Here is a 26,504-nt window from a genome sequence, read left to right as displayed (position 1 = left end):
GCGATTTCATCCATGATTTGGTCTTAAAATTGGGAATGAGATTTTTCGTAAAATGTTGAATTGAAGGTCGATTTTTGTCATTAGATTTTGATGATTTTCGAGATTCCTTTCCTTTAGGCTATGGGTAAGTTGATTTTGTGATGAAATTACAGTATTGACCTTCAAGCCTCGAGATTGATTTTTTAGTAGACTTTTTGGACCCAAATTATTAGCATAGCAATATGGATAAGATTCGACTTGTGGAAAACCCGAAATCAAACAACAAACACGAAAATTAAGATAGTAAGAAATCAAGGGACGAGATTGAAGAAATTGGCGATGACAATAGAAAAAGAAGGGATCAATTCATTTATCTATTGTGATTAATCAACATAGGACTTGATACCTACACCTATTAATCAACAATCTAAGATGAATACAATCTAAGGAAGAAGAGAAACTTGAACTCATACATGGAAATCTAATCCAAGAGAGGCTCAAATCAAAGAGTTAAGGAAATCCACCCACTAATTACTAATCACTAACCTAAACTCCATAAGGGAGAAACTACAATCAAAAGAGTTTCATCACAACTCTCAAGCTAAGGAAGGAAAATAGGCTAAGGCAAGCTTATATAGTTTGCCTTTACATGCATAGCCACAATTATTTAACTACTAGCCACATTTAGCATTTAACTACTATTCCCTATTACAATAAAGGTCCAAAAGTGGCCTTTGCGGAAACTCAACATTGGGCCTTCACACGCCCAATTGAACTCTTAGCCACTTTTTGTGGCTTCCATCTTTTGGCCCTCATCTTTATGTCTCTTCCAACCAATCATCCACACCATGTATGCCCTTGTGAATTGTCCTTCCATGGCCTCTAAAGGACCTATCTTCATCATCAAAGGGTGTGTAACATAGAAATGTGCTTCCAAAGCTCTAACACAGATTTTAGCCCTCATAATCGCCCATGAGCTTCCTAGGATCATATCATCCTCCCCTTCTTGAAAAGGATTCATCTTCGAATCCGAACCTAGAAAAACCCAAGGGAAGACATACGAAAACATGTTCCTCAAAGCATGAGGCTTAACACAAAAGGCAATAATCATACTCTCACTCTAAGGAGGGATAAACTTATGGTGCAACCACACATCAATAATTTGTTACACCTCAAAATTTTTTTCGTTCATGCACAGTGAATAGACTGACGAAGGGCAAGACGTATACGATGTTTTGATGAGTAAGAAATAAAATTTGATGACCCCAATTAAGATTTCAAAGACATTCGTAGTAAGAGGAGAAAGTTTGCCAAGAAAGGGCAAGACATGCGATGTGTATCGGAAAGGATTTACGAGCAGCAAGTTAATGATGATTAAATAGCGTCTTGGAGAAGAATTATAACGTCCCTTAGATTGTTAATGAGGTGATAAATAAGTGTCAAGAAGGTTCCATAAGGATTGGAGATCACACCAAGTGACGAGAACAAGATCAGTGAAAGGATGAGTTATACGGTCGATTATACTGTCCGTATAATGTTATACGGTCCGTATAATGGTCCATAGAATGGTCACAGTGAAGTACCTGATTGGTGAGATTATACGGTCACTTATACGGTCCATATAATGTGCCGTATAATGGTCACAGAGGCAAGTTGTTGAAGAGGTGATTTTACGGTCACTTATACGGACCGTATAAAATTATACAACCCGTATAATGTGCCGTATAATGAGCACAGAATCGAGTGGTTAAAGGGGCGATTTCACGGTCACTTATACGGACCGTATAAGTTTATACGGACCGTATAAATGTCTGTATAATTTCCCGACAGATCAAATTTTCACAATATTAAAAAGGGACCAAGTTCATTATTTCATTTCATTTTTCATCCAACACTTCTAGAACTCTCTAGAAACCCTCTCCACTCTTCATCCACAAGAACCCAAGAGAAATCTATCATCAACTTCATCAAACTAAGCAAACCAAGTGTAAGAAACCCATTAAAGTTCATCCAAGTCAAGAAATTTCATGGGAAGTGGAACTAGGGTTTTGCTCAAGTGAAGTATTTCAACTCAAGGCTTATTCCTACACCATCTCAGGTAAGTTTCATGGTATTTTCATGTTGTTTAAGGTATTGAAAAGTTGAAACACTTGGATTATAGAAGGAAATAGAAAATGGGTTACAAATATGAGAATGGTGACATTTTTGAATAGTAGCTTAATATGAACCATGATTCTTTGTATATTACAAGTGTAGATATGTTATAAATGATATTAAGAACATAGGAGAAGCATTATATGAGGATGAAGGTAATGTTGTATTACGACCATGGTTATGGATGCCCTTGAAATAGAAGTAGGAGAATTGAATAAGGTATGGTTGATGAAGATTATTGAGTATGATATTATGAATATTGTTATTGACGTTTGGGAGTTGATATGTACTATGAGAAAAGTTGAATAAACAAAGAAAACGCTGCCCAATTTTCTCTAGCATTAGTAAGCACGTTCACATAATCGATTAGCTAATGTTAATGCGAATTCTCTTGAAGGTAGAAACGTGAGCATTAAAGGAGAACAATCAAGCGATGGAATTGTTAAACGAAAGAGGTATGTAAAGCTAGTCCCTTCTTTCTAAGGCATGACTCCTATAGCATGAATCCTCCTATCTTTCCATGATTTTTCTACATTTCGGAAATTATGAGCCTACGATTATAAAGAGCATCACACAAGATAAAGAAAAGAGATACGTTACGAGCATGACAATACCGATGATGAATCTAAGTCTAGAAGTCCTAAAGCTCATGATACGATATTCCTACGAAGCTAATAATCCTTATATGATTGCTATGATATTATTTCCCTACCTCTCCATGACTTTCTTACATTCCGGGAACTATGAGACAATATTGATAAAGAGCTTCTTATGAGATAAAGATGAGAAATATGTCATGAATACGAAAATAATGATGGTAAGTTTAAGCCTAGGGATTCTAAAGCAAGATATGATGTCTATGAAGTTAAAGATCCTACTTACTATCCCTTGATGTTGTTCATGGTGTACACTCACCTTAAAATGTTAGTTCCTTCAAGGTAAGATATGATGAATATGATTACTCCATAATGGTATCGGGGGTTCTCGAACTTATGTCACCCCGACATTGTTATGGATTGTCTATAAGCTCTAATGCATGTCCTATGACCAATGTTCCGAACAGTTACGAGTCTATGTTCATAGGGGGTTCCATATGAGATAAAGGTAAGAGATATGCCATAGATACGATGATGGTAATGATGAGCCTGAGTTTAGAGATTATAAAGTCTATCATGCGATATTTTTACGAAGTTCATGCTACGAATATGATATGATTTTCATAGATTGTCTTTAAATTCAAATGCATGCTCTATGAAAGGGTATGATTGTCATGACCCAACCCCGTGGGCCATGACTAGTGCCCGAACTGGACACCCGTATACGAACTTGTTAAAATATAATCAAACTGAATCTATGAACAATATGGAAACTTGCAAAAGAACTCCAACGGTTCATAACGTCATCATATTTGTATATTCAGATAAACTGTCTCCTGAGGAGTCACAACCGATCAAATCATATAATGATACGCAAGCCGACAAGGCTGCCACTACACATCAACATCATGTCATATGCAAGCCGACAAGGCTACCACTGCAGACGGACATCATATCATAGCACATCGGATAGACGCAGCTGAACAGAACTTATACACAACCCACACATATGTCTACAGACCTCTAAGAGTATCAACAGTGAAATATGATGGGACAGGGCCCCGCCGTACCCCTGGATAAACATATACATATACATCGTAAGATCCAAACCAAAAGTCTAGACTCCGGAACAACGGAGCTCTCCAAAACAGCTGAGTAGAAGTCCTATGCTGAAGGGTCACCAAACTGACTATCTGTACCTGCGGGCATGAAACGCAGCCCCCCGAAGAAAGGGGGTCAGTACGGAATATGTACTGAGTATATAAAGCATGAAATACAGTAAAAAGGATCATAACTGAAATAGGGAGTACAGGAGACAAGGATAACATCCAGAATACCAAAACACTTGCCTTTTGAAACATAAATCATGCATGCCAATATCATATATCATACCCGGCCCATTAGAGGATTCGGTGACATAATCATATCATCATCATATATATATATATAAAACGTGTCCCGGCCCTCTAGTGGGGGACTCGGTGAATGAAGTCATCATATGCACTCCTGGCCGCCATAACATATCATCATATCATCACATCATATATATATATATATATAACGTGTCCCGGCCCTCTAGTGAGGGACTCGGTGAACAATGCAGTGAAATTGTGCACGAAAACGTGTCCTGGCCCGGGACTCAGTGAAAGATATATTGAGGCATGCACGAGCAGAGTAGTGAGAAACCATATGCAAGTTAAAACACATCTGAGACTCGATAGAATAATCAAAACGAGCTATCATTTGAAAATCAAGGCAATAGTCATATCAAGTACCTTTCGAATGCCACTCGGAAACATATCAAGCATCCCTCGAATGTCATCATAAAGTATATCAAAGAGCCTTAGGAATCATAGTAATATGTCAATATAGTATGAAACATCTTATAGAAGTCTGGACATTAGTTATCATAGAGTTCTTAAGAATAGGAACTGATATACATCGACTATTATCCAACGTACAGAAAACTGAAGAGGGAAGCTCAATCATTTTAAGAGTTCTAACATCAAGAAGTGAATAAGAATCATGAATCACGCTCGAAACTTATGAATAGAATTACCCCAAAGCTCATATCATTCGTCACTTAAATCTAAGACATGCCAAAAGAAAGAACGGACAGCTTTACATACCTGTTAACGACTACTCGTAATTCCGTTCGCTTTGTCGCTCTTTTTAGCCTATTTAATATAAGAGTAATGTTATCGTTAGTAACTATAATTTCTAGTTCATAAATCCGTAGCCCATTTCTTATAGAACTTATCCTTTAACTTATACATTCTCGTTTAGGGTTTTCTATTAGTTAAAGACTTAACGAAAATCGGGCAGCATTTCCCCTATATATTCGCCTAACCCGAATTTCCAATTCTCCTCCTGTCAACACAGCAATACCAACAACAACGATATACATATAAAATTCTCATAACTCCGCTCATAACAATTCTATATCCATTTCAACCCACAATTTCCCATAACATCAATTTTATGCATTTTCTTACTTCCAATTTCGTCCAATCCAATTTTAATAACTCCATTACAACACTATTAACACAATTACACCATAAAACAAGAAAATCTTACCTTAATTTTCTCGGAGGAATTTCTACTCTTAATTGCTCCAATTTCGCAATTTCTTCTTCCTCGATTCAATATCCAATGTTGCTATCACCTCCTTGAACTTGTAAATCACCTTGGAATTAAATCAAAGTAATTTTTTTTTTAAACAGCCATGGCTGGCCGTGAACAGTAGCAGCCATGGCTGCTCCTTCTTTTTTTCTTTTCTAAGTTTTAAATCTTTGGAAATGAAATGAAATTGTGAAGTTGTTATCCAACTTTGTATCTATATATATGGTGTCCCTTAATTTGACACGTACTCCCCCCCTTATGAGTCACCAAATTAATTTCTTGATTAATATATATATTCTTTTATTTAAATCGGGTGGGGCCCACACATAGTAATTAAGCCTAATTAATTTAATTAATCACTAATTCTTATTTAGTAATCTAATCACAATTAATTAATCCCCAATCTCCAATAATATTTTTTATACTAAATAAAATTTATAAACAATTTATGTCTTTAATTACAATTGAAAATTAAATATTTCTATATCCTGTCCGAAAATAGTTTCGCCTTTAACTTGAATCGATTTGTTTGCGGATAATTCGACGTATAATATACGGGGTATAAAAATGATAATCTTATGAGATATATGTGATGATAACGATGACGATGTTGATAGTGATGATGATAATGATGACGATGATAATAGTGATGACGCTAAAGATGTTTATGGGCTTTTATGTATATGTGCCTATGTGTGGCTATTATGAAACCTCGATCTTATATGGCCGGGTAGAATATATATATATATATATATAATGCGCGCGCACCACTGCAGTTGGGTACGGATACCACTGAGCCTTTGTAGGGCCAGGTACGGATACCACTGAGCCTTGGTAGGACCGGGTACAGATACCACTGAGCCTTGGTAGGGCCAGGCACGGACAACACTGAGCCTTGGTAGGGCCAGACACGTATAACACCAAGCATTATTATAGCTGGGTACGTAAGACACCAAACCTATATAGTCGGGTACGATACTACTATGTATTCAAATGTATGAAAAGCCTGGGAGGCATGTATGTGATATTGTTGAGTCACTACGTGGCCGAATACGGATAATGTTTAATGTGTATGAGCAGATACAGTATTATGATATATGTATGATACGATGATGTATGCGCTATGATGATACATGTTCTGTGATTATATACGATATAGGCATGAAAGGTATCCTCCATTAAAAGTTACGCAGGTTATGTCTTCATCTTATGTCTTATGATTTTTCCGTTATGTTCATTTCGTTTATGCCTTACATACTCAGTACAATATTCGTACTGACGTCCGTTTTCTTTGGACGTTGTGTTCATGCCCACAGGTAGACAGGGAGGCGACCCAGATTTATAGAAGCCGATAAGTAGACTTTTGAGAGCACTCCATTATTCTGGAGGTGCCATTGATTTACTATTTTATGTACATATATGTTTTGGGCACGACGGGGTCCTGTCCCGTCCATATGTCTAGTACTCTAGTAGAGGCTCGTAGATACGTATGTGTGGGTAGCATGGTCTCACTATTTCCCACGTGTGTATATATATTATTTTGATAGCCGAAGGGCTTATGTGTATAAAGGTAATTATGTTTCAAATGAAAAACGATTTTTCCTATGAATAGAAGTGTGAGATTAATGAACGAACGCTTGATGAGTACGATGGGTAATGGTACGAGCGGTGCTCGGTGGTTAGCCCCGAGTACCCGTCATGGCCCCTAGTCGGGTCGTGACATAATTATCATGAATAAAATCCGCACATATGAGGTATCAAGTAGTTGATTCCTCCAAGGTTCATGAAATAAGGATAAAGTGAAGAAACCAAGGGATTCAAAATATGAAGCATGCAATACTATAGTGGTTCTATTCAACATGAAGCACATTGGATTCTCATTTTTCAAACAAGAACTCCTCCAGGGTAGTGTCAAGACTAAGTCACACAAAGTATCATTGGGATAAAAAAGGAAGAATATCCATATATCATGGTCAAGAACACAACTATCTATTCCATAAGAACCCATCTCAACATAAGATGCACCCCTAACATAAGCATGAGCGTCATCATATGCAAATAGGTAGTAAATAAAGGTGTCACGCAAAATAACTTCCTCATCTATATCATCCTCAAATGTAGCCTCACTACTAGGTTCAAGAACAAGATCAATCATGCCACTAATATTTTGAACATACAAGGAAGAATTAGCAATTTGTAAACAAGTTTCACCTTCTTTTCCAACACATTTCTTTCCAACAAGTGTATTACAATCCCCTAAAGGAAGATGTCCATCATAGGGAAGAGTTTTATAATTCCATAGTGGGTTACTAAACACCCTTTAGTTTCCAAAGGTGGCTACAATTTCAACATTACAATACGCACTATGTTCCTCACTTTCAATAGTCATGTCATCATCAACTAAGGCATTATCTTTAAAGAGAGAACAATCAATAAATGATGAGGATGCAAAACATGTGATTTCACTCTAAAAAATATAAACGTCATTCTTCAAAGCATTTTCATTCATATGACTATCTACATAACACACAACACTATCATAATCTTGAGTCTCATCAAATGTCAACAAGGTGAGATCATGGGACTCATCTTCATACGTATCAAATAAGGGTGGTGTGTCATATTCACATCCTTTCACACTATCAACTTGGTCAAATTCATCACTAATTTGAGGCATATAAAACACATCACAATATTCCCCAATTAGTGGACTATCAATACTAGCAAGTTGATCAACACAAGTACCCACACTAGTTGGACTCAAATTGATCTTGCTAGAAGAGTCAATCTGGTCATCAATAGGATCAACTAGTGGGTGAGCAATAATATCACAAGACAATGCACTAACATTCAATTCACAAGTGTCAACACTAGGTGGACACAAATCGACCTTACAAGAAGAATCAATTCGGTCATCAAAAGGATCAACTAGTGTTGGAACACCCATATCAACTACATTGTCAACAATCATTAAAGATCTAAGCTCAACACATGGTAAAGATTCATCAAGATCACATAAGGATAAGATATCTGTCACGACCCGACTAGGGGCCGCGACGGGTACCCGGAGCAAATTACCGAGCACCGCTCACTCTACTACTTGTCTTGCTCATTTAATACTCTTTTATCAATTTTACATACCAATTGTAGGAAAATCATATTTAATCAAAACATAAATACTTTATATACATTTGCCTCTCGGCCATCAAAATATTATACATACATATGAAAACATCTTGTGAGACCATCTAACCCACACTGTGTATCTACGAGCCTCTACTAACATAATGAATACATAGACGGAACAAGACTCCGTCGTGCCCAAAATATGCATATATGAATGTACATCAAAAGAATAGCCATAAGCACCTCCGAACAATGGAGTGCTATCTATCAGCTGACAGCTACTTAGGACCTGGGCCAAGCTCTCCTCCCTGTCTACCTGTGGGCATGAACACAGCGTCCGAAGAAAGGACGTCAGTACGAATATTGTACCAGCATACATAGTGAAATGAGACATCAATAATATGGGAATAACATCAACATGAGACATCTGAATCTGACTGATAATCATAAATGAAGTAATGCATGCTATCTTACTCATACTCATCATCATAACATGTATGCATCATATGCAAGCTGCCCGTCCATGTCGGAACGGTGTGATAATCAATAATATTATCCCGCGTCCGGGGTACCATCTCATGCCGCCCGCTAGTGGTGTCTGCCCATGCCCGAAGGTCATGGTGTATCTGTATAGCTTCCCGCATTAGCGGTGACTGCCCGGCCAACTAGGCACGGTGTGAAATGCTCATGACATGCTTAACGTAAATACTCATAGTAATATGCTTATCATAAAATACTTATCTTATCATAATGCGTATATAAGGCTCATGATCAACTTTACTCTATCGGGGTGACGTAAGGTCGTGATCCCCCGGTTACATTATGGAACCATTATGGACATTCTGCCTCACCTTGAAAGGACTAGTACATAAGGTGAGTGTAGGCAAGGAATAACATCATCATCATTCTAGTGTCATCATATCGTATAACTTATCTCATATAGACATTCATATGTATAAGCTTTTAACTTCTTAGAATGTAAGAACTCATGAAAGGAATAGGGATTCAAGCTAAAAGATTCATGCCATTAGAAAGAAGGATTAGCCTCACATACCTTGGCCGTTTAGCTAAGATATCGCTCACTTTTTCTCCGTCGATATCACGTCGTTACCTTCATAAGAGAGTTCGTATCAACATTAGTAAACTAACTACAAGAACGCATCGCTAATTCTAGGAAAAGTTGGGCAGCGTCTCCTTTGTTCATACTACTTTTATCACGTTCTATATCAACTCCCAATATTCATAATATTATTCGCAATATCATAATCGACAATCGTCATTTACGTGCGTTTAGCAAAATCCATCATTTTCCTCCAATTTCCCCCATATTTAACCTTATGACTCGTCTTTGCGTTTTCATTTTTTTATTGCCTGTTTCATGATATAAACATCATTTATAACGTATTTGTACTCACAACACTTCAATATTCGTAGTTCAATTCCACTATCATTCATTTATGTCACTATTCACTCAATAATGACCCATTTCTATGTTATTCTACATTTCAAGTGTCTAAGCTTTCCAATACTTCAAACAACATGGAATAATCATGAAACTTACCTTGGATGATGGTTGAACAATCCTTAAGTTGAAATACTTCAATTAGCCAAAACCCTAGTCCCACCTTCTTTGAAATTTCTTCACTTAGATGATCCTTTATTGTGTTCTTACACTTGATTCCATGAAATTAGTGTTGTTGGTCTTGATATCCCCTTTAATTCTCTTGAATTCTTGTGGAGGAAATATTTGGAGAGTTCTAGAAGTCTCTTGAGTTGTCTTGATGAAAAATGAAATGAAATGAGCTTAAGTCCCTTTTAAAAATCACAAAATCTGATCTTTAATGAATTCTTGTCGGGATGAACAGTGGTCGTAAACCACCATATACGGACCGTATTTTGATTTACGGTTCGTCCTCCATGGCCGTATTTAATCATTTCAAAAACAGAAAGTTTTGGCTAAGGAACATGGCATTTTACGACTTGGTTTACGGACCGTAAACCAATTTACAGGCCGTAAACTGGGTCGTATTTTACCATATTCAACACTGGGCAGAACTTGAGATTTTTGGAAAGCTGAAGGACAATTGCACTATACGGTCCGTAAATCACTTTACGGGCCGTATAGTGCCATATACGACCACTGGGCTGAAAATTTTCCGCGACTTTCTTATTTCCACAAATTCATAATTAGCCATTCCCGACTTAACAAAACATCATACACTCAAACTCTTCATCATTCCACTCATCATACAAGTACAGAGAAATTTCCGAGGTGTAACATTCTTCCTCCCCTTTGGAACATTCATCCTCGAATGTTCGACACTCGGGGGATTCTGGAAATTTTTTGCCAGAGTTTCTTTTGTAATTTGGACACTACCTTCCCATTACAACAACCCACAATATCTTCGCCTCATAGGGCTATATCACAATATCAACACATATACGGCCACACACGACCACAAGCATAAAACTAAAGCATACATACCTTATATCGTCGACGTCTCGTCTTGAATCTCTTCCGGGGATTGGAACAAATGGGGGTGTATGGATTTCATCTTCTCCTCTGCTTCCCAAGTCATTTCTTCCCGATTATTGTTCCGCCATAGAACTTTGACTGAAGCAACCTCTTTATTCCGAAGCCTTCGTACTTGTCTATCCAAAATGGCAATGGGCATTTCCTCGTATGTTATCTTCTCTGTTACTTGCACATCATCAACCGGAACTATTCTTGTTGGGTCTCCAATACACTTGCGGAGCATCGAAACATGGAATACTGGATGCACGGATTCGAGCTCTGAAGGCAAGTCCAATTCATAGGCTACTAGACTCACCTTGCGAATGATTTGGTAGGGTCACTCTCTGATCTGAATGGGAAATGGTCTCAGGCTAAATGTGAGGTTTGGACGAAGTCTCTAGCACACAATCTGCACTCAAACAAAAAGTGCAGCAAGGTAGTATCAGTACAAACACTATGTACCGGTAGATATCAATCAGCCGACTAAGATTAGTATCATGCATACGTTTATAAAATCAACAGAATAGGCAGATAGGCACAACAACATAACAATATCAATAACAGTCATCAACCCATCACAAGATTAAGTTAAGTCCAATGCAATGCAATGCAACCGATGATAGTATCTCAACCGTACACACATGCTAAAGGCAATTTTCGCCCAATAGTCATGACCTGCAGGGGACTCATGGTGTCCATGTACAACTCACTCCGGAACTGACCTTGGATCACGATCCCGTAACTAGGCCACATCTTCACCTCCTGTCAAATGTGCCTTAAAATAGGCCACATCCTTACCCCCTGTCAAATGTGCCTTACACACACACACACACACACACACACACACACACACACACACATATATATATATATATATATATATATATATATATATACTTGATCACAAGACGAATCTTAACGTATTTCCAGTTCAACACCCAATATGAAATATGATCAATCAATATTATTCATGTCAAGGAATACAAGGCACCATACCACAAGTCATAACAAGACTCAGATAAATCAAATTCACCACAACATAAATGCATAAGTTATCTCAATTAACAGAAGAGTATATCTCAATCCCTTTCTTCCTATATCATAGCAAATACACCTCAGGTTTTAATTCATAAAGCAATGGCGACAAGCCCACAAAATTAGAAATTATACCAACCTAAGTAATATCCAATCAGAATTCATGTTCGAAGACCTAATCATGCTTTCTCCTGTCAATTCTTCTACATATACAATCAACTAATCAAAGTCTAACTCAAGTAAACTATAACCTACTTAAGATGCAGAACTGAGACAAATGCAAGCTACTCCGCTAGAGCTTTCCCCTTTCGCAATGCTTCATAATGCTCAAAGTCTAGCAATATAACTCTAAGTAAAGTAATAGACCATCTACTCAAAATAAGAACAACAATTGGGGAAGAAGACCTAATTACTCCTACCCTTTTCAAATGGGTGAAATCATCATTTAATGGTGAATTTATCATAACCCCAATCCCAACAACCATAATCCTCCAATTTATAGGGTTCTAATTAATTTAACCTTTTTAAAACAGATTTTAGGCCAAAGTTTCGCATTTGGGTGGAACCTTAAGTCTCAATACATAATCATCACCATAATTAATCAATTTCTCATCCTAGAAAGTGATAACCTATACTCCTAGATACTAGAACAGTAATAAAATCAACAATCCACTATTTATTCAAGGGTCTAATAATTCTAGGGTTCTAGGATTTTCATTCACTATTGAAGAACCTTAACTAGTCATGAGACTTACTAAAGAAAAGGAAATGAACAACATAAAGGTTAGGACTTACCTTCAAAGAAAAACTAACCCAAGCCCTAGGAAAATCGCCTCTTACCTTATTGGGAACTGCTTTTGGTGTTGTGTGACAAAAGACTCGAAATTTGCAATATAAAAATTGGGTTTCTACCTCCCGTCGACTGCTGCAGCGGTCTCGCTGTAGCAGAAATTCCCACCGTACGGCGGACCTCATTGAATGACCAAACTCGGCATAGCGGTCGAAATCGCGCTATAGCGGTCCCGCTATGGCGGTCCAATGTCACGACCCAAACTGATGAGCCGTGACGGGAGTCTGACCTCTAGCGACCAAACATCCCTAAACTCATATCTGAATCTTACTAGACATCAAGGGCCCCTAAATGGCATAAACTGATCTCATAAGAAGGAAACATCAGAACTCTGTACAATCTGCATATATATATATATATATACACACACAACATACGGAAGAACAGTGCGAGCCAGCTAGGCTGCTACATATAATGTACACAAAAGAATAGAAGCAGACAAGGCTACATCATCTAACTACTACATACAACTGTCTACAAACCTCTACTGGAATAAAATCTGTAGAAGGGAAGGGACAAGGCCCCGTCATACCCATATGTATACACATCTAAAAAGGGGCATACCAAAACTGACTGTAGCTCCGGATCAAATGGAGCGTACTGACCACTGCTAGATCTAGAGGTCCTACTAAGCTGGACCACCTGTCTGTCTCCCTATACCTGCGGGCATGAACGCAGCCCCCGAGCAACGGGGAGTCAGTACGGATAATGTACCGAGTATGTAAGGCATAAGAACAACATATATACATAAGAATCATGGATAAGATCTGAACTCATAAACTGAAATGACTAACTCCATGTACTTGTATGAACTAGTATCTGCCTAAATCTGCATAAATCTGTACAACTGACAATGCCTCTGTGGGCAGATAATATGCATGCCCATGCCTATCAATGATGGTCATGCATCTATACATGTGTGCATATATAATGCCTGATATGTGTGCGTATATAACGCCTGGTGTATGTGCGTATATAACGCCTGTAAAGCCTCTATGGCATCTTATTATATCATATCGGCTCTTCTGCGGCCATAATCAATATCATCATCATAGTGGTAATGCGTATATAACACCTATATCTCTTCTCATACTTTACATATATCTAATATTCGCGTATATAACGCCTTCTGGTCACAGGTCAATGTACATAAATATATAATGAATGTAATGCATGAATAAACTGTATGCATGAAACTAGCTACATAAGACTGGACCCATGAACGGAAGAATCACTCGTAAATGGGGTACATGAACATCAAAGACTGAAGTACTTCTAATGCTTCTAAGAGTAGAGTAATATGGAGGCTCTCTTACTTGCTTGTTCGTTCATTTTATGAGATCCTGCCAAAAATGAAGGAAAGGTTAGCCTTAACATACCTTGGAGTATCTCCAATTGCCCAACCTCTACCTCTTGAATTTGCAAGTCTACAATTAAGATAACATAGGGCTTAAGTAGACTATTTACTTGATAACAACGAGGTTAGGGAGATCCCAAATTTATAATTAAAATATAAGAAGTGGGGAAGAAATATAGAAAAGAATCTAAAAACTAGAAAATAAAAAGATATGGGAAATTCGAAGGAACAATCCACGAATTTCCAAGAACGTAAGTTCTAAAGTCTTGACAAGATCCAAGTAACAACATATAGATTTATAGGAAGAAATCTAACGCCTTTATTTGAGATAACAAATCAAAAATAGTAGATTCGGATCCCGACCGCTTTATGAGTAACTTAGGACAACAATTAGTATTTAGAACTAATCGCCTTCAAAAGAATAGAAAAAAGATATCAAAGATATCAAAGAAGAAATTATCTTACTACCTTGAACTAAGAACTAGTTAGGTTGAAAGATAAATCCTAAAGTAATGCCACAAAGGTTCAAAAAAACTCTCAATATAATATATTCTTCAAAATCTGATTTTACAATGAATGACAATCAACCCTTTATATAGTTGTAAAGAAGGAGCTAGTCAAAATAGAAATAAATGGGAATTATCTTCCCTAGAAGCATAGAAGACTTCCACACTTGGACCAAGGCAGTCAAGATAGATTAAAACAACCTAGAAGACTACCCACACTTGGACCAATGCAAGTCAACATAGATTAAAACAACAATTAAATATTTTTTCTAGAAACTAATATTTGGGATAATTTTGGGTTGCTGGAAACTTCTTCTTTTGGGGATGATTTGGGCCTCATTCCATCTCACTTTGGACTTTAATTTGGGCCTCCAAATAAGTGTAAGACTTGAGGAAAAAATCTGAATTGGGCTGGAGCTCTTCTTCCATCACAAGACACTTTTGAATTGTTGTTTGCAGCCCATTAAGCTTGTCTTGCAATTTCCTCGTTTGAGATCTTGTCATGGGTCTTCTTGGAACTTCCAAATCTTCATCCACGTCCTTCAATAATTCTGAGCTACCATGGATGCTATCATTCCCCTCTTCTTGAGATGAATTCGTCCTCGAATTTAAACCTACATCAAATAAGGAAGGATCAGAAACATTGAAACTAGCACTAACTTGATACAAACTAGGAAGATCAAGTTTGTAAGAATTGTCTCCAATCCTTTCAAGGACTTCAAATGGACCATCTCCTCTTGGGTCTAGTTTGGATCTTCTTTTGGCAGGAAACCTTTCCTTCTTGAAATGCACCCATACTTGATCCCCGGGCTTAAAAATAACAGATTTTCGCCCCTTATTTCTCCTTAAGGCAGTCTGCTCATTTTTCCGCTCAATTGCAAGCTTTGTTTGTTCATGAATCTTCTTCATCATTTCATCCTTCTTCCTACCATCAAGATTAACAATATTATCAGTAGGCAAAGGCAGCAAATCAAGGGGGGGTGAGGGGATTAAAGCCATAAACAACTTCAAAAGAAGACTTACCTGTAGAAGAATGGACAGTTCTATTATAGGCAAACTCTACCATGGCCAAATGTTCTTCCCAAAATGTTAATTTTCCTTTTAGAACAGCCCTCAACATATTCCCTAAAGTCCTATTAACTACTTCTGTTTGCCCGTCAGTTTGCGGGTGACAAGACGTAGAAAATAGTAGTTTAGTTCCCAACTTTCCCCAAAGAACTCTCCAAAAGTGACTTAAAAACTTACCATCCCTATCACTAATAATAGTTTTAGGTATGCCATGTAATTTAACCACTTCCTTTACAAACGAATCAGCCACATGTGATGCATCATTAGTCTTCAAACATGGAATAAAGCGAGCCATTTTTGAAAATCTATCTACCACCACAAATTTACTGTCCTTACCATGCTTAGTTCTAGGCAAACCTATCACAAAATCCATGGAAATATCAAGCCAAGGGGAAGTAGGAACAGGTAAAGGAGTATAAAGACCATGTGGTAACACTTTCGATTTGGCTTGTTTACATTCAAGACATTGAGAGCACACTTTCTCAACATCCTTTCGCATGCCTAGCCAAAAGAAATGTTCAGCAAGTATATCCAAAGTTTTGGGTACTCCGAAGTGTCCCATGATTCCACCACAATGTGCTTCCCTAACAAACAATTCACGCAAAGAGCAATTAGGGATACACAATTTATTTTCCTTAAAAAGAAATCCATCTTGAAGGTTAAACCTGTCATAAGGACCCAACTTACATTCTGCAAAAACCTTGCCAAAATCAGAATCATTCGCATAAAGGCCCTTGATTTGATCAAAACCCATCAGCTTAGAAGTAAGAGTAGAGATCAAGACATACCTTCTTGACAGTGCATCAGCAACCACATTCTCCTTTCCTTGCTTGTAAGAAATCACATATGGGAATGTTTCAATAAATTCAACCCATTTTGCATGCCTACGATTAAGCTTACCTTGGCTCTTCAAATATCTCAAGGATTCATGATCAGTCTTAACCACAAACTCTCTAGGCCACAAATAATGCTGCCATGTAGCTAAAGCCTTTACCAAAGCATATAGCTCTTTGTCATAAGTTGAGTAGTTCAATGTAGCTCTACTCAACTTTTCACTAAAGTATGCAATAGGCTTGGACTCCTGCATCAAAACAGCACCTATTCCTTTTCCAGAAGCATCACATTCAAACTCAAAAGACTTAGCAAAATTAGGTAATTGCAAAAGAGGAGCAGAACATAATTTTTCTTTCAACAAGTTAAAAGCATCATCTTGGTCTTTCCCCATTGTAGAAACCTTATCTTTATTGATAACTTCAGTTAGAGGAGCAGCAATGGTACTAAAATCTCTAACAAATCTCCTATAAAAACTAGCAAGCCCATGAAAACCTCTAACCTCAGTTACACTCTTGGGTTTAGGCCACTCTTTGATTGCCTTGATTTTCTCTTCATCAACCTCAACTCCCTTAGAACTGACCACAAAACCCAAGAATACCACACGATCCACACAAAAGGCACACTTTTTGAGATTAGCAAACAATTTTTGTTTTCTAAGAACTTCAAAAACTTGTTTTAGGTGTTCTACATGCTCATCTAGAGTTTTAGAAAAGATCAAGATATCATCAAAATAAACCACCACAAGCTTTCCATGAAAATCCTTAAAAACATGATTCATCAATCTCATGAACGTGCTGGGTGCATTAGTCAAGCCAAAAGGCATAACTAACCACTCATAAAGCAGTTTTCCATTCATCTCCAGGATTCATTCGAATCTGATGGTAACCACTTTTTAGATCAATTTTAGAAAAGATTTTGGACCCATGCAATTGATCCAACATGTCATCAAGACGAGGAATAGGATGACGATACTTTACCGTAATCTTGTTGATAGCTCGACAATCCACACACATCCTTCAAGATCCATCTTTTTTGGGCACCAATAGAACAGGAACTGAGCAAGGACTCAGGCTCTCTCGCACAAACCCCTTTTTAAGCAACTCTTCAACCTGCCTTTAAAACTCCTTTGTCTCTTCAGGATTACTCCTATAAGCAGGCCTATTTGGAATTTGTGCACCAGGCACAAAGTCAATTTGGTGTTCAATTCCACGCAAAGGTGGAAGAACTTAGGAATATCTTTAGGAAAGATATCATTAAAGTCCTGCAAAAGAGAAAAAACACTACTTGGCAAAGAAGAAGTTAGTAGCTCAGAATTAATCAAGACTTCTTTGTAAGTAAGTAGTATTATGGGCAGTCCCTCTTTTCTTGCATTCAAACACTCTTTGGTTTTTATATAGAGAATCTCTTTTTTCTTTCCCTTAGCCTCTTTCCTCTCACCAAAACTTTCTTTTTTTCCACTCAAACCCTCTTTTATCTCTTTGCTTAAGTTGCTGCCCTCTTTCTCTCTCTCTTGGCCATCTTTCATTTCTTTTCCCTCAAGCTCACCGTTTTTCTGTCCCCTTTGTTTTCCCATTGATTCCCTCAATGTCTTTTGATCTTCAAACACCTGAGAAGGTGTTAAAGGTGCAAGAGTATACTTCTTGCCATTAAGCTCAAGTGAATATCTATTCTTCCTTCCATAATGAAAAGTATTCCTATCGAACTGCCATCGACGACCAAGCAAGATATGACAAGCTTGCATAGGAATGACGTCACAAAGAGTATCATCCTCATACCTGCTAACATTGAATGAAATCATGCATTGTTTGTTGACTCTCAGTTCACCACTATCATTCAACCATTGGAGTCTATAGGGCTTAGGGTGTTTCATGCATGCAAGCCCTAACGTATCTACCAAGTGTGAACTCACTACATTAGCATAACTACCACTGTCGATAATCATAGAACAAGTTCTCCCCCTTATCCCACACCTAGTATGGAATATATTTTCCCTTTGTTCTTCACTATTGACTCCCAAATTGATAGCCATAATCCTCCTAACTACTGCAACCAAACCATCATTAAAAGGAAGTTCTACATCATCTTCACTCACACCTCCCTCTTCTTCCTCTTTCTCACTTTTTTTACTCTCATTTTCTCCATCAAGAATCTTCCTAGCTACCCCAACAAAACCACTATTAGGAAACTCTACGTCATCTTCACTCGCACCTCCCTCTACCTCACTTTTTTCACTCTCATACTCTCCATCTTCTTTCATGAGAATATTTCTTCTATTTGGACATTCATGCATCATATGCCCTCTTCCATGACATTTGTAACATTGAATAGAACTAGAAGGTTTTGGTGATTTAGGATTAAAAGTTTTACCTCCCTCTTTGTCATCTACTTTGGCCTTCCTCTTGCCTTCTTGAGGCCTAGAAGTCACATCTTGTTTCGGCCATGGCTTCTTTGAATTGGTGTTTGGCCGACTCCTCCACGAGCTAGCTTGCTGCTTTCTTTTAATTTGCTTTTCTAGTTTTACAGCCATATCCACTAACTCATCTAAAGTTACATATTGTTGTATCTCTACTACATCAGCTATTTCTTTATTTAAACCATTAAGAAATCTAGCCATAGTGGCCTCTTCATCTTCTATACAATAAGCTTGGATCATAGCCATATCCATAGCTTTGAAGTATTCATCAACAGTCATGGTTCCCTGCTCCAATCTTCGAAGACGCATTTGTAGGTCTCTTTGAAAGTGGGAAGGCACGAACCTCTTCTTCATGACTCTCTTCATCTCAGCCCAAGTAGCAATGGGTGGTTCTCCATCTTGTTGTCTATCCCTTGTAAGCTTTTTCCACCAAATAGAAGCATAGTCAGAAAATTCAACAACGGCAAGCTTTACCTTCTTAGCTTCAGAATAGTTGTGACAATAAAAAATGGCTTCAACTTTCCGCTCCCAATCAAGGTACAAGTCTGGATCTCTTGTGCCCTTGAAAGTTGGCATCTTCATATTTATGCTATTAATGTTATCATCTTCCACTCTTCCTCGTTGTCCCCTCCTATCTCTCCCTACCCTATCTAGATTTACATCAAGATCATCAACAAAATCATCTATAGGGTTTTCTTGATTTACAATGGGGGCATGGGGGGCATATTTCTTCTATTTTGAGGCCTAGGATTATTTTGTGGTTGTACAACATGTTGACCTCCCCTCCTAAGTTCAGCTATTGTCTCATTTTGTTCAGCAATGGCATCCTTGATCTCTTGAAATTGCAAGGTCCATCTTTCGAATTATAGAACAAAGCCCAATACAAATTGGAATCAATCAACCCTCAAATAAATAAATCCAAATTTCTTGTTCTTCAAGTTCTTCAAATCTTTAAACCCAACAATGGTGAATTCTTCAAAACAACTTGAAATTCTTCCAAACTTTAGATTCTTGACCTCTTTCACAAGGCAAACAAATCCAATAGGTTTGAACCTTTAATTTTGACTCAATCTACAAGACCCACCAACTTGCTCTTCAAGCTTTGAAGGCCAACATTGGTGAAACTATCCAAACTCCTCCAAATGACTTGAAACTTTAGGATTTGATAGATTTAACCTCAAGGAACTCAAATGTATCCCTAATTTTGCTCAAATCCAACAACAACACCAATTTTCATTTGTTGTTTTTTGGGAATTTTTAGATTTTGATTTTTTTGAGATTTTCAAAATAAGATAAACCTAGGATTAAGAATTGTAGGAACAATCCTTTAGCCTAAGATCTGATACCAAATGATAAGATTCGACTTGGGAAAACCCCGAAATCAAACAACAAACGCGAAAACTAAGATAGTAAGAAATCAAGGGATGAGAATTAAAGAAATTGGAGATGAGAATAGAAAAAGAAGGGATCAATTCATTTATCTATTATGACTAATTAACATAGGACTTGATACCTACACCCATTAATCAACAATCTAAGATGAATACAATCTAAGGAAGAAGAGAAACTTGAACGCATACACATAAATCTACCCCAAGAGAGGCTCAAATCAAAGAGTTAAGGGAATCCGCCCACTAATGACTAATCACTAACCTAAACTCCATAAGGGAGAAACTACACTCAAAAGAGTTTCATCACAAATCTTAAGCTAAGGACTAAAAACAGGCTAAGGCAAGCTTATATAGTTTGCCTTTACATGCATAGCCAAAATTATTTAACTACTAGACACATTTAGCATTTAACTACTGTTTACTATTACAACAAAGGGCCAAAAATGGCCTTTGTGGGAATAATCCAACATTGGGCCTTCACACGCCCAATTGCACTCTTAGCCACTTTTTGTGGCTTCCATCTTTTGGCCCTCATCTTCATGTCACTTTCAACCAATCATCCACATCATGTATGCCCTTGTGAATTGTCCTTCCATGGCCTTCAAAGGACCTATCTTCATCATCAAAGGGCGTGTGACATGGAAATGTGCTTCCAAAGCTCTAACACAGATTTTAGCCCTCACAATTGCCCACAAACTACCTAGGATCATATCAAATATGGTTATCTACGAACTAGTATGCTTACGTAGATTCCATATTTGATTAGATTTAGCTTGTTCGGAGGAACAAAGAAAGGGCAGGGCAAGGCCGTGGATTGATCGTTCAAGCTTCGAAATTAAGGCAATGTTACATCTCGGAGATTTCGGATTGTTGCCTTGCGAGTAGACTAATGCGAGCCTAAGATGAATATGAAGTCCTTACGAGGTTAAGGAAAGTATTAGATAGCTTAAATTGTGTACCATAAGATTTTGAAGTCATATGAATATGTGAAACTAAGTTCGTTGAAGGAAGTGAGATGTAAGTCATGTTTGGAAAGGTTTTCGCCACAATTGAGACTAAGTTCGTTGAAGGAAGTGAGATGTAAGTCATGTTTGGAAAAGTTTTCGCCATAATTGAGCTAATATTTATTTAGTAATGTCTTGAGGGGCTGATATAGGGGCTATTGTATGGTTAATGAAGTGTTATATAAGTGCCAAGAAGGTTCCACAAGGATTGGAGGTCAAACGAATCAATGAGAGCGAGTTTGGAAAACATGGGTTATATGACCATTTATACGGTCCGTATAACTTTATACGATCCGTATAACACTCCAGAGAAGGCCAAATCCCTGGTGGGGTTATACGGTCACTTATACGGACCGTATAAAGTTATACAGACCGTATAAGTGTCTGTATAACCAAGTCGGGTCACTTTTTCCAGATTTTTCCCTTTTATTATATATATGACCCAAGCTCATATTTTTCATTTCCCACTTCTCCCAAACCCTTAAAAGCTCTAGAACCTTCTCTCAAATATATTCCACTCAAACCAAAGGGAAATCAAAGATCAAATAGCAAGAATCAAGATATTCATGTGTTGGAGGACCTGCTAGGGTTCGTAGACTTTAAGAATTCCTTGGGTATTGAAGCTAGGGTTTTCATACTAGTTGATAACTTTCTCCAAAGCTCTTTTTTTATGAGGTAAAAGGTTAGTCTTCATGCTTATTTCATGTTATTAGGAATGCTTAGTTGTTGAATAACTTGGGTGAAAGGAGAAAGTAGAAGATGAGGTCTAAATGTAGATTTCATGATGTTTGTGAGTAGTAAACTAACTTAAGTCATGATTCTTAGTATGGTATGGATATAATCTTGCTATGAAGGGTATTAATGATGACAAGGAAGTGTTGTATAAAATTGTGCAAAGGGTGGATGTGAAGTTGTTGATGTAAGTTGAATGTGAGAATGAACTTTGAGACTTAATTGAATATGAATACTTGAGTATGATGTTGTAGATGTTATTATGGTTGTTTGGGGGTTGTTTTGCGAAATGGTGGAAGTCGATGAAATAGGGGAAATGTTGACCAATTTTTGTTATCTCATGAGTTGTTTTTGCTTGAATTCAATAGCGTCTTTAAGACTTAACCATGGTATGAATCCTTTTAAATGTAGATTTCTCAAGCCTTGGCGGTGAACGTTAAGTAGTTAAGAAGACAAAGAGGTATGTAAGGCTAACCCTTCTTCTTAAGGCATGTTCCCTTTTGTCGTATACCTTCACATGAATTCCATAACGTTTTCCACGATGACTTCATTTCCTAGAATTATTAAAGCTCACAATTCTTGATATTCCCATGACACTATTGGTCCCATCCTATGATAGTTGATCTTCTAAGGAAAGGTATAATGAGAATGACGATGACGATGATGATGTTGATGATACTTATGTACTCCTATGTATATGCATGTATATATCTAAGTATGACTATTAAGAACACTGAGCTTATATGGCCGGGTTCGATATTTATCGCGCGCGCACCACTGTAGTTGGGTACGGATAACACTGAGCCTTGGTAGGTCCAGGTACGTATAACACCGAACCTTGTTATGGTCGGGTACGCGAGACACCGAACCTTGTTATGGTCGGGTACGTAAGACACTGAACCTCTATGGTCAGGTATGATACTACCATATGTATAAGTGTATGTAACGGAAGGCTCCCATTAGAAAAAGGGTAAGTGAATACGATGAACGTCGCTAGAGGTATAAATGGCTCTATCACCCCATGACTCTTCTTTTTTATGTTATCGCTCATGCTTCTATTATGTTTTTTATTATGCTTTACATACTCAGTACATTATCCATATTGACGTCCTTTTGTTTGTGGACGCTGCGTCATGCCTGCAGGTGGACAGAGAGATAGACTTGACCCATAGACTACTTGTTCAGAGACTGCATAGAGGAGCTCCATTTGATTCGGAGCTACAGCTGTTGGTACTATTCTTTTGTGTATATACATAGGGGCATGGCGGGGCCTTGTCCCGTCCTTATGATGATGTTTCATACTCTTCTTAGAGGCTCGTAGACAGTCATGTATAGTAGATGTCTTTTGCCCTGTCGGCTCATATTTTTGGTATATTATTTTGTTAGCCTTGTCGGCTTGGGTGTATATATATATGGGCATAGTTGTTGACGTTGATATAAAAGTGTTTTAGCCGTTGCAAATGGTATTATTGAGGCATAGAGTTGTTGATAATCCATGTGACTCACCTAGATATGAATGTGAATGTACGACGAGAGGTGCCCGGGTGGGTTAGCTTCGGCTGCCCGTCATGGTCCTCCGGTTGGGTCGTGACAGGCAAGTTGAAACTTACTGGACTTTTTATGAAGTGTTTGTGTTGGTTTTACTTAATTAATGGGAGTAATGGGGAATGGAGATCCCGTATAGTGAGATGACGAGCACATGTGCAGGTATCGATGCCATGATATGGGTAAATTAATAAAAAAGAATAATTATCGTGTAGTAGAGAATGCCAAAGCATACGGGCATTAGCTGGTAGTTGCTAAATTTACTTGATTGTTTCGGTGAAATGTGCTTATTATAGCCAAACTTGATGAATCTTTGTGATACTGATTGACTGTGCATTCATCACTGCAATTCTCGTCTAAATTATGAAAAAAGATCTATTTTAGCATTTACTTGGTACCGTGTAGTTGCCTACTGCACGCATATTCATTTCATACTTCATATGATATCATTAACATATTTATTTAATGAATCATATGGAATGGTCTAGAGACGGCCGCTTGGATATAGTGCTGGACGGAGTGATGATGACAACATACTGATATTGGCTGGATGCTCGATGTGATCTGGAGATCTGAGATTCCAGGTGAGTATATGAACCTCATGAGTCCTCACGTGAAAGCTACTGTATGAACATGTGCGTATTGGTGCATATTGCGCATTGCAATAGCATTGCATATAATTCTTAATAGATTGCATCCTCATTACTTAACTTGTACCTGGGTTCTTCGAAAGAACCGGTTTTCGGTGGTTTACTTGATTCGTGGACTTTCTACTCTTTATTTGCTTAACTGATTATAACTTGTTAAATTGATTACTAACGAAGTATGAAGGCAAAGATTGGAAGGGCCAACCCTCGCCATCATTTCAATGTCGCTTCAAAAGAGAAATTCGCCATTTAAAATATTATCTCTCTCCTCCTTCATCATAAACTTCTTTTTCATAGTTTTCCCAACTCTTCATTAATGTTACCAAATCTTAACCAAAATAAGAGATGTTGTTATTGAATAAGCTTAGTTAAAGTATCTCATATAAATTACATAAAACTATTTTTAGATAATATTAAATGTAAAGTAATAAACAGTAACAAGAATCTTTTTCTCCTTGTAGATGATATTAGTTGTAAATAAAATATGTACATGTCTTTCATAATTTGCTGCTTAAAAGCCCTTTTTGATAATATTGACCAAACCCAAATAACTTTTTAAATGCTAATTACAATGCTTTTAAAATAATTATGTGAAACACAAACTACAAGAAAAATACTAATTAGCACTTTGACTTAAAAGCACTTTTTAAAATATAAGCAAATTTTTTAAGCTTAGGCAAGCTCTATATTCAAAAGTCAGTGATGTTTCTAGGATTTTCTGCGGATAATATTCACCACACACTTAAACAATGCGATTAACGAAAAGAGAGGAAGACACTAATGATAGACCATTGATTTGATTTTAGTTTAAAGTTTGACAAATGACAAATTAGTAACAACTTACAAGCTCTAATCTTTCTTGAAGGAATAAGGAGACCCGAAAACAGTGTTTTAAAAGGCAGTTCCCAGGGTGGGGCACTGGCAAAACGCTCCGGGGCTCACGTGCGAGGCTTAGTTCTTGTGAGGCTTACGCTCTAAGCGCCTTACTATACGCCCTAAACACGCTTAACGCCCAACGCTCGGGGCTCGCCTAACAATTCTTACACAAATTATATGTTAAATTCCTTTATTAAAATCATTGATCCTCATAATTCTTTAACAATGGATGATACTTAATAGTTTTTATCTATAGAAATACGAAGATTGGGCGTAACTCAAATAGCAAGTCGTAGTATTGCATATTTATTGTTTGAGAACATCGTGAGGGTGAATATCACTTAATATTTCTTCTAAAAATACATAGTCGTACTGTACATTTTCACTTGTCGTTGGGCATATTTTATTATTTCGCTATTTGAAGGTATTTTATTTTTACTCATGAAGGAGTTACGTTTTAATATAATACTGATAAAGTCTATTGATTATTGGCTTATAGGGAGATAAAATGAATAGTATGATAGTAATATTGTTTTAAAAAATTGTGATTTTTTCATTGTTTGAAAGTTAAGATGCTAGAGTTAGATTTGCATTTCATTATAGCTTTTATTTCATTCCATTATTTATATTTATAAAATTAGGTTATATATAATTACAAGTTGTAAGTGGTGTGTAATGGATTGCTTTGATTATATATATATATATATATATATATATATATATATATATATATATATATATAATTTTCTTTTATTTTTTTATGTAATTTTACCTATTTAAAAATATTTATTGTAATTATATTATTTTATCAAATACTAAAAATTAAATACCCATGGGGCTTACGCCCCGTGCCTCGGGGCTTACGCCCCGTGCCTCGGGGCTTACGCCTCGCGAGGCATATGTACATCGCCCCCGCCTTTTAAAACACTGCTAGAAAACTTCTTGTACCAAAAAAAATAATTTAATGACTTTGATGTAATTAATAAAATTTGAATGTCTATCCATGAAATTAACCCAGATTGATAAAACGATGAAAAACTTTGATTTCTTTGAACTTCTCTACGCCCCTACTTTTCAGCAAAATATATGACAAGTCATGCCACATGTGGAAAAACAGAAAAAAGGGACGAATTAAACTCAGTTACATCATTTTACGAAATTTATTAAACTTAAAAGCCAGTACCAGATCATGACTAAAGTGCTTAAGTTTGAGACAAGTAAAAAAGAAGCTATAATAGAAAAAAACATATAAGA

At 37.2% G+C, this 26,504-nt stretch overlaps 1 pseudogene; it reads right to left on the bottom strand.

Moving 5' to 3' along the window:
- Positions 1-757: 757 nt before the first annotated feature.
- On the bottom strand, positions 758-19,709 carry LOC132644016 (uncharacterized; annotated as a pseudogene).
- Positions 19,710-26,504: the final 6,795 nt, after the last annotated feature.

This window comes from Lycium barbarum, chromosome 6 (assembly GCF_019175385.1).
Source record: "Lycium barbarum isolate Lr01 chromosome 6, ASM1917538v2, whole genome shotgun sequence".
Lineage (NCBI taxonomy): Eukaryota > Viridiplantae > Streptophyta > Magnoliopsida > Solanales > Solanaceae > Lycium > Lycium barbarum.
The sequence above is the reverse complement of the archived record's forward strand: the minus strand, read 5'-3'. Positions and strand labels throughout refer to the sequence as shown.